The sequence below is a fragment of the Schistocerca serialis genome, chromosome 6, assembly GCF_023864345.2.
Source record: "Schistocerca serialis cubense isolate TAMUIC-IGC-003099 chromosome 6, iqSchSeri2.2, whole genome shotgun sequence".
NCBI lineage: Eukaryota > Metazoa > Arthropoda > Insecta > Orthoptera > Acrididae > Schistocerca > Schistocerca serialis.
Window position 1 is genome coordinate 640,520,246 of NC_064643.1, and position 10,642 is coordinate 640,530,887.

Consider the following 10,642-nt stretch of genomic DNA (forward strand, 5'->3'; position numbering starts at 1 on the left):
GGCCGGCCGCGCGGCGCAGGGCCGCATTATGCAGGAATCCTCTTCTGCTGCTTCCCCGAAGCCGCCGCGGCGCCACTTTCTGCGCCTGATGCCATCTCCCGCTTTAGTTGCACGTTCGCGGTTGCATAACACGGAAGCACGATTCCCAGCCGCGGACGCCTTACCTCTGTATCTGTGTCCTGCGTCCAATGGGAGCTGACCTCCGCAGTCTGACCCGCGCCATCCGCAAAGTAAAACGGTTCCCAGCCAGAGGTTGGTCTGAGCATCCTGGAGTCTTTCTCCTGCTTCATGTCTATACTTAATCCTTACCATTCTTCGCCGTGGGAACCATACCCCTACAGTCTGTGTTTCAGCTGAGTTTATGTCCCAGGAGAGGCACTGAAGTGAATGTGGTGCCGGTGACATACTATCGCCTATCTCATCATTACATTATAAGGTCTGGATTTGTCGGTAGATTAAACCTCCGTTAATCTACGTACGTGAAAAATGGGAAGCCACATTATCGTTTTTCAGACCCGTGAGGACTACTGAGGAGCTACCTGAATGATAATTAGGGGCTCCAAGGTCTGGAAAGCTTACAGTAGCTGGGAGAGCTGTGTGCTGACTCCACGCGCCTCAATACCACATGCGTATGTCGCGATAAGGCACAGAATGACACAGTGCCAGAATGCCTCTGGCGGTCCTCTGGCTCTGATTGTAAAACAAAAAGGAAACGGAAACATCGGGATCATTAGAGACGTCGGCCGAAGAACCCGATACACAAGCCAATAGGCAGTTTGTCAACTACTGGCCACGAAAGCCTGAACAACCTCCTAAAGATTCTTCAATGAGCAAGGAAATCGCCAGAGCCCTTTCAAAGGAACCAGCCCGGCATTTGCCTAGAGCGATTTAGGAAAATATCACAGGAAAATTAAATTAAGATGGCCGGATGTGGACCTCAGCCGTCGTGTTCCCAAGTGCGAGTGCTGATCACTGCGCCACAGCGCTCGGTGGGCCTAATCGAAGAGTAGACTCCATATATATGAATGGAAACTTCACATCTGGCTGCCTAAAAGGACGTAATTCCTACAATAGTATAAGTTACAGCGCTCCAGACGGATAACAGTAAGACATGCAAAAAAAAAAAAAAATTGTTCAAATGGCTCTGAGCACTATGGGACTATGGGACTTAACATCTGTGGTCATCAGTCCCCTAGAACTTAGAACTACTTAAACCTAACTAACCTAAGGACATCACACACATCCAAGCACGAGGCAGGATTCGAACCTGTGACCGTAGCGGTCGCGTGGTTCCAGACTGAAGTGCCTAGAACCGCTCGGCCACTGCGGCCGGCGGGTGTTCACAACTTGACATAGATACCATTGACAAAATTCCAAACTTTGTGGAAGTCCCGTACTGCAGCGAACGACCGTCGCTGGTAGCAAGAGGAGAACCGCACCGGAAATGACCACAGAGAAGCCCTCGGACGTTGGCGCGCCAGGTATATATAGTCTGCGGCCGCGAGCTCGGCTCCAGTTCACACTTGTGCTGGGGAAACGTCAGTAAATTCACTAGATGAAAGTCATAGGCTCGTAAATCTTGTACCTTCTGAAATTTGAATGGACATATGCCCGTTTCTTGCAGTACGTTCCACTCATTGGCGTTGGGGGTATTTAGTTTCTTGCATATGGAATGTGTATTGGTGCTCGGCTTGTCCTCAATTCACCACAAATACAACGAAAGTACTACAGGTTACTGGAAAACTTTAACATTTGTATGTAAAATTTGATGACGTACTATCATTTTCCCAAACTCTGCAAACACAGTTTTGAAAATTCTGTTTGGTCTTCCACGAATAGTCTAGCCAGGTATTACGTTTATCTTTATTTCTTTTCCTCCCTTCCCAATCGTTATCTTCAGCTTACTAACTACTTCTTTGAATATGTTGTTAATTTCCACTATTTTTTCAACTCGTTCGTTATATTGCATCGCTTTTCTCTTATTTTAACTGAGTTTCACGTCCGCTTTCATACTTTCCATGACATTCCTCAGGTCGTGAGAATTTATTTGTACTAGAGAGAAGCAATATAAATTCATCTGCAAAACAAATGTGCTACGAAAACACACATCAAAAAAAGATTGGTATCACCCCGGTTCCCAGAACTCCTGAAGATAGACGTTGTCTGTGGGTATTGTATCACAGACACAGGCCTTTTAACTGTTCAGAGATGTCACTATACCCGTCCAAAGATGTAAACAACCACGCATGAGCAGCGCCTATTAGACGAAGGGGGTCCGACAGCCGATCAGTTCCAGTCATTCCACCAGGAAGGAGGTGCACGGCTCGTGTTGTCTGCACTTCAACCATGCCTAGACGGTCAACGCCGCGGTCCGATCGGATCAGCATCGTTACTTTGTGCCAGGAAGGGCTCTCGACAAGGAAAGTGTCCAGGCGTCTAGGAGTGAACCAAAGCGAAGTTGTTCGAACATGGAGGAGATAGAGAGTGACAGGAACTGTCGATGACATGCCTCGCTCAGGCCGCCCAAGGGCTACTATTGCAGTGGACAACCGCTACCTGCGGATTATGGCTCGGAGGAATCCTGACAGTAACGCCACCATGTTGAATAATACTTTTCGTGTAGCCACGGGAAGTCACGTTACGACTCAAACTGTGCGCAATAGGCTGCATCATGCGCAACTTCATTCCCGTCGTCCATGGCGAGGTACATCTTTGCAACCACGCAGCGCGGTATAGATGGGCCCAACAACATGTAGAATGGACCGCTCAGGATTGGCATCACGTTCTCTTCATCGATGAGTATCGCATATGCCTTCAACCTGACAATCGTCGGATACATGTTTGGAGGCAACCCGGTCAGGCTGAACGCCTTAGACACACAGTCCAGTGAGTGCAGCAAGGTGGAGGTTCCCTGTTGTTTTGGATGGCATTATTTGGGGCCGACGTAAGCCGCCGGTGGTCATAGAAGGACCGTAACGGCTGTACGATACGTGAATGCCATCCTCCGAACAACAGTGCAACCATATCGGTAGCATATCGGCGAGGCATTCGTCTTCATGGACGACAATTCGTGCCCCATCGTACACATCTTGTGAATGACTTCCTACAGGATAACGACATCGCTCGACTAGAGTGGCCAGCATGTTCTCCAGACATGAACATGCCTGGGATAGATTGAAAAGGGTTGTTTATGGACGATGTGACCCACCAACCACTCGAGAGACATAAGCCGAATCGCCGTTGAGGAGTGGGACAATCTGGACTAACAGTGCCTTGAAGAACTTGTGGATAGTACGACACGGCGAATACAGGCATGCATCAGTGCAAGAGGTCGTGCTTCTGGGTATTAGAGGTACCGGTTTGTACAACGATCTGGACCAGCACCTGTGTAGGTCTCCCTCTATGGTGGTACAATATGCAATATGTGGTTTTCATGAACAATAAAAAGGGCGGAAATAATGTTTATGTTAATCTCTATTCCAGTTTTTTGTACAGTTTCCAGAACTCTCGAAACCGAGGTGACGCAAAACTTTCTTTGATGTGTGTATATTACATTAACACGAACCCCTAACTAGTTTTTTAAGTTAGTGAGTATGGAAACTTTCTCTAGGTGGACTGAGAATAGTTTCTGTGATGCGGAAAATCCTTGCTCTATTCTGCCCCTTTTCCAAAAAAGAAAATCAAACGTAGTAGTGACATCATTGAAGTACTGTAACATATGGAGAAGAGTTGTAGAAAAAATTTAGGAGTTTGATGACCTTATGTGAAATTGACAGATTAGATAATAAAATGAAATCAATACGAAATATTGTAAGAAGAGACATAAGCGACCAGGCCGTAGTAGAAGGCACTATTTCTATTAAAGAGAATAGGAGCATTGTAGAAGACAGTTTATGTGTAGTAGATAAATTTCATATTTACTTTTCTAAAATAGGTGACGAAACTGTTGCAAACTGTTCAGAAGAGAAAGCAAAACAATGCACTGAAGAAGGAATACAGAAGACGCCGAGTGAAATAAAAAAAAAAATCTCACATCTCTTCTGAAATAAGGAAGATCATCATGACTCTAAAAAGTAAAAGGTCAAATGGGGTGGCATTATAATATGTAGTGTTCTTAGTCACTCATGCAGTGCATCATTAAATGTGTTTTCCCAGGAAGATTGAAATGTCGGGTACGGCCTTTCTACCATACATTCCCAGAGTGACGGACACAATCGGCCATATATTGCGCAAGCACGGCGTGAAGACGATTTTCAAATCGACAAGGAAGATCAAAGAATGTCGTCGATCGGCAAAGGATAAAAGGGACCCACTTGCAATGTCGGGAATATACCGCATACCATGCACATGCGGAAAAGTTTATGTCGGAATGACTGGACTATCAATCGACACCAGGATCAAAGAACATAAGCGACATTGCTGGTTGGGGTAGGTGGAGAAATCGGCCGTGGCAGAGTACGCGCTGAGTGAGACCGACCATGTAATAAAATTCACCGACACGGAAGTTCTGGCTGTAGAGAAGCACTATCACACGCGCTTGTTTAGAGAAGCTGTAGAAATACACAAACACGGGAACAGCTTCAACAAGAAACAGGAAAGCCTTAAGGTAAACGGATCCTGGCTTTCCGTACTGCAGCGAACGACCGTCGCTGGTAGCAAGAGGAGAACCGCACCGGAAATGACCACAGAGAAGCCCTCGGACGTTGGCGCGCCAGTTATACACTCCTGGAAATGGAAAAAAGAACACATTGACACCGGTGTGTCAGACCCACCATACTTGCTCCGGACACTGCGAGAGGGCTGTACAAGCAATGATCACACGCACGGCACAGCGGACACACCAGGAACCGCGGTGTTGGCCGTCGAATGGCGCTAGCTGCGCAGCATTTGTGCACCGCCGCCGTCAGTGTCAGCCAGTTTGCCGTGGCATACGGAGCTCCATCGCAGTCTTTAACACTGGTAGCATGCCGCGACAGCGTGGACGTGAACCGTATGTGCAGTTGACGGACTTTGAGCGAGGGCGTATAGTGGGCATGCGGGAGGCCGGGTGGACGTACCGCCGAATTGCTCAACACGTGGGGCGTGAGGTCTCCACAGTACATCGATGTTGTCGCCAGTGGTCGGCGGAAGGTGCACGTGCCCGTCGACCTGGGACCGGACCGCAGCGACGCACGGCTGCACGCCAAGACCGTAGGATCCTACGCAGTGCCGTAGGGGACCGCACCGCCACTTCCCAGCAAATTAGGGACACTGTTGCTCCTGGGGTATCGGCGAGGACCATTCGCAACCGTCTCCATGAAGCTGGGCTACGATCCCGCACACCGTTAGGCCGTCTTCCGCTCACGCCCCAACATCGTGCAGCCCGCCTCCAGTGGTGTCGCGACAGGCGTGAATGGAGGGACGAATGGAGACGTGTCGTCTTCAGCGATGAGAGTCGCTTCTGCCTTGGTGCCAATGATGGTCGTATGCGTGTTTGGCGCCGTGCAGGTGAGCGCCACAATCAGGACTGCATACGACCGAGGCACATAGGGCCAACACCCGGCATCATGGTGTGGGGAGCGATCTCCTACACTGGCCGTACACCACTGGTGATCGTCGAGGGGACACTGAATAGTGCACGGTACATCCAAACCGTCATCGAACCCATCGTTCTACCATTCCTAGACCGGCAAGGGAACTTGCTGTTCCAACAGGACAATGCACGTCCGCATGTATCCCGTGCCACCCAACGTGCTCTAGAAGGTGTAAGTCAACTACCCTGGCCAGCAAGATCTCCGGATCTGTCCCCCATTGAGCATGTTTGGGACTGGATGAAGCGTCGTCTCACGCGGTCTGCACGTCCAGCACGAACGCTGGTCCAGCTGAGGCGCCAGGTGGAAATGGCATGGCAAGCCGTTCCACAGGACTACATCCAGCATCTCTACGATCGTCTCCATGGGAGAATAGCCGCCTGCATTGCTGCGAAAGGTGGATATACACTGTACTAGTGCCGACATTGTGCATGCTCTGTTGCCTGTGTCTATGTGCCTGTGGTTCTGTCAGTGTGATCATGTGATGTATCTGACCCCAGGAATGTGTCAATAAAGTTTCCCCTTCCTGGGACAATGAATTCACGGTGTTCTTATTTCAATTTCCAGGAGTGTATATGGTCTGCGGCCGCGAGCTCGGCTCCAGTTCACACTTGTGCTCGGGAAACGTCAGTAAATTCACTAGATGAACGTCGGCCGAAGAACCCGATACACAAGCCAATAGGCAGTTTGTCAACAACTGGCCACGAAAGCCTGAACAATTTTGTATTATAATTGTTATACTGAGGAAGCTCGTTTATTTTACGTCGCCATTTGCTTGCGACACATCTATGTAATTCTCAGAGTTAAATGTTGTCATTTACTTTTTTGCAATAAAACTCATTAATACGATTCGCTTAATTGTTGTCTAGCGGTCCCAGAAGGCAGCTTTCCTAAACACCCCATATTCGACGACTAGGCATGATTCAACATGAAAAATCGTAAATCTGTAGTTTTTACACATTAAAAAAGAACAAGGGGCGCTCAATTAGTAATGCAACTCAATTTTTCTGAAAGCAGTTGGTTTTATTCAGGATTCCTATACACTATATTATTCCTCACTCTTTTGGCTAAAAAAAGAACAACCCATTTCTGAACATAACCTCCACTGAATGCGACGGCCTTACGCCACTTTACTGAGAGGTCGTGCATACCTGTATGGTATCGCTCTACTGGTCGACATCAGAGCCAACGACTTGGTGCATCCACATGGTGCCTCCCGTGGAGTGAATCCTTCATTGTGCCAAACAGATGAAACGTGCGAGATCCGGACCTTAGAATGGATGGAACAATAAAATGAAGATTTGTGAGCACCACCAACACGTGTGCAGCGAGGTGTTTGCGAATCGTCGATCATTTCGAATGAGAATATCCGCAAGCTCCAATTATGCGGGAGTCACAGCCGTGTGCGGCCGATCGGAATATGGGAGATTAGACTGCTTTTGTGAGCACTACGAAGAGAGACGTCCAGCTGAGCTGCGAGTTGTTTACGAACCGTCGATCATTTTGAATGAGAATGTTTGCACGTTCGAGTACTGTGGGGGCCACAGCTGTGAGCGGCCGACCGGCGCGTGGGAGATCAGACACGTTTGCGTGACCTTGTTGCAATGATGACAAATACCTGACCCAACGAGAAACCGTGCTTTTGTTCACTGTAACATCTCCGTAGATATTCCGCGAGCGCCTACGGATATTTGCGATGCTCTGGTTTTCCGCCCAGAGAAACTCAGTGACAGCTCTCTGCTAGGAACGCACTTCCGTTGCAGACGCCGTTTTGAAGGATACACATAGTGCCATTATATAGTTAAACTATAGGGGCTGAAGTGGTTGTATTCCACGATGTCTCACAACAAATTCAGCATCTTTTTGAACCGAAACTGACCGAGAAGGACAATGTGTTGGATTACTTATTGAACGGCCTTCGTGTTTCACATCACTTCACATTAAAGAATGCAATGGAAACGTGTCTGTTTTACAGATCCCTTAAACGGGCGACGCCCAGTCTTCTTCCATATCCTCGTACAGCTGCGCCTCCTCTGTACCCCTAAGGTCGTCCATCGTGAGAATCCGTATAGTTGAAATTACTTCACATCAAATGCTGCTCTTTGTAGCATAAACAGAACGCTCTTCCCTGCACACATAATTCATGTGAACGTAAAGCGCCAAATAGGAAGAGGCTGTTGACGTTAACATCGGAAATTCAGTAGTGTAATGTAAATAACGTAATAGAAGTTGTTAAAATTAAATACGAAAATTGGCTGAAGGGCCGGATGACCGTAAACAGCAGCTGGTATATGTTACGTCTGTAAGGCTGCTCAACCTGTAGGGACGCTTGGTGGCTGGGTAGTGGTTTCGAAAGCGGGCTCTGCGAAATCCACGCTAACGTCTCTAGAGCGGAGAGAGAGAGAGAGAGGGAAGAGGGCGGCGGCCGTGTTGGACACAATAGCGCCGTCCATCAGGGCCGGGCGCAGCACCTGCGGAGGATCTCCGTGAAGCGGGCGTCAGCTGCGAAGAGCAACCGAGGTGGCGCCGAGGTCGGCTGCAGGCTCCAGCCGGGGGGAAAACACGCGTCGTCTGCTCTTCAGGCTGTACTGTCACGGTATCGATTGTGTTCTCTAGCAAGGGTAAACAGTGTACGATTTAATCAGGAAACTGTTCACACTTACGTCAAGAATACACTGCGCATATGAGGAATCAAGTGTTATTGAATTACGGTTACACTTATATCAGACTGTCACTAACTTGAGAGAAAGGTTATGTAAAAATCAGGCGGCCATTCTATTTTCATTTTAGTAATTCATCCTTGAAAATAGTGGTTTGGCTCCTTGGCTGTGGTTTAAACTGCTTGAATAGACGTAGCAATCAGCAGTCGCTTTTTATACAGCTTTTAATGAAATTAAATTAAATTAAAAAAATAAATATAAAATGAAATGATTTTGTTTTCAAATGTTACCCTTTTTTAAGTTTGTTTTTTGTTATTTCTTATTTGCTCTTTCTTGCAGTCAGTACGAACTTTGTTGTAGAACCCCTTATTTACGTGTGGTAAAAAAAATTCATTTTGACAGAATTAAGTACATTTAAAATTACGTGAACTTAGTCAACCCTCTCATGCTGATAAATTCATATTAACTGATTAAGAATATTTAGTTGAGAATTATATCTTTTCCATAATTCGGCCTTGCCACACATTTTCTAAATGCAGTGGGTTTTTTTTTTTTTTTTAATATTTACTGAATTCCTTCCCGGCGTTAGCTATGGAACACAAGACTGTCTCTATTAGCAGAAAATGGTTAAATATTGCCAAGCTGACGTTTAGTTATCATTGATAAAACACACTTCACTATACATTTAAGTTATTTGAAAGAACCAACAAATTGTTAAATTTCAACGTTAACTATCCGCCTATGAATGCACAAATGTGAAACTAGCAATAAATTCCGTCAGTCTCTGGATCGCTGTAAAAGAAAAACATTTTCTTAATTCACTGCTAATTTTTATCTGCTCCCGATTTACGGGTTTGGTTAATTTTTCTTAGCGGAACAATTTTTTAAATGTGCCGCCGCTGCAAATCGTTCGGTCGCGGCACAGCCCAGCAACACCGCTAAAAATGCTGAAAATTCTTTAAAGAAATATTATAGATGACATGGGCAAGCTAATTTACATTAGTAATACACACTTTTGATAAATTATAATGTATTTAGACCACAACAATAATTCAACTTACATTAGTTTGTAATTTCTCCTCGAATGGCGGCTAAATCTAGATACAGACAAAAGAAGTCTACCCATTCATAAAATGCTACGTCACAGGTTCCTCTCTCTCTCAGCTCTCGAGGAAGAAGACAAAGAATGCACACTATGTATTCCCATTTTAACGACTATCAACCGTTATTGTCTCTTTGCAATCTGCGGCTGTATTTTACATTTTTCTTATCGCAGATATTGACACATTTCGTAACTACATTATGAGTATAGAAATATTACAATCATAAATACATCGAGAATATTACTACAGAAAATATTACAATAATAACGAATGTCCTTTACACAAAATTAAATAATATTTTTTGTTAAATAATTACAGTATATACAAATTGCTTCATAGCGGCGTATATAGTACAATTAAATTTTAGTTTATTAATAGTGTGTGTGTTGCCAGGGAACGTTACAAGCTACGTTTATGCCAAGGCGAATTTCGGTTTTTCACCCTTCTTTAACAGGTGAAATACACACTACCGTAGAAAAATTAGCACACCATTTTTAGGTTTCCCATTCACTCAAGTTTTATTGTTGGAACAGTGCATACGAATGATTACATTTACTGATCAGTAGCGCAAACGGTTGTGAGGCACCAGGTATCGACCTTTGCTGAAACACCCATATCAGTACGTGGTGTAACATTCACGGGCGGCAGTGCAGGCGAAGACTCTGTCATCCATCATACAGATGGCGAATACTGTCCTGGGCTACGTTATGCCACGCCAGCTCGGCCTGTGCACGTAGTGCTGTGAGAGTTGTTGGTTGGTAAGCCGCACGAGTCACTTCTCGTCCCGTCATACCACACATGTGCTCAACTGGAGATCATTCTGGAGATCGTGCTGGTCCGGGAAGTTGCTGCCACGTCTCGCAGAGTATCATGAGTTACAAGGGCAGTGTGTGGGCGAGCGTTATCGTGTTGGAATAACACTACCTTCCAGTTGCAAAAGAACGGATCTAACAACATTCTGCACTTACCTACCGCTGGTTAATGTCCCCTCCAGAAACACCAAAGGTGAACGAGAGTTGCAGCTTATGAAAATGGAAATTTGCATTTGGCGTCATTGGCCGGGAGGCCCCTTACGGAGCAGGTACGGCCGTCTTGGTGCAGATCTTATTACATTCGACGCCACATGGGGATGGAATGATGATGAAGACAACACCCAGTCCCTGAGCGGAGAAAATCCCCGACCCAGCTGGGAATCTAACCCGGGCCCGTAGGACGGTAATCCGTGACGCTGACAACTCAGCTATCGGGGCGGACAGTTGCAGCTTATCAAACACCAGAACATAATTCCTAGCGTAGGGCCAATGTGTCC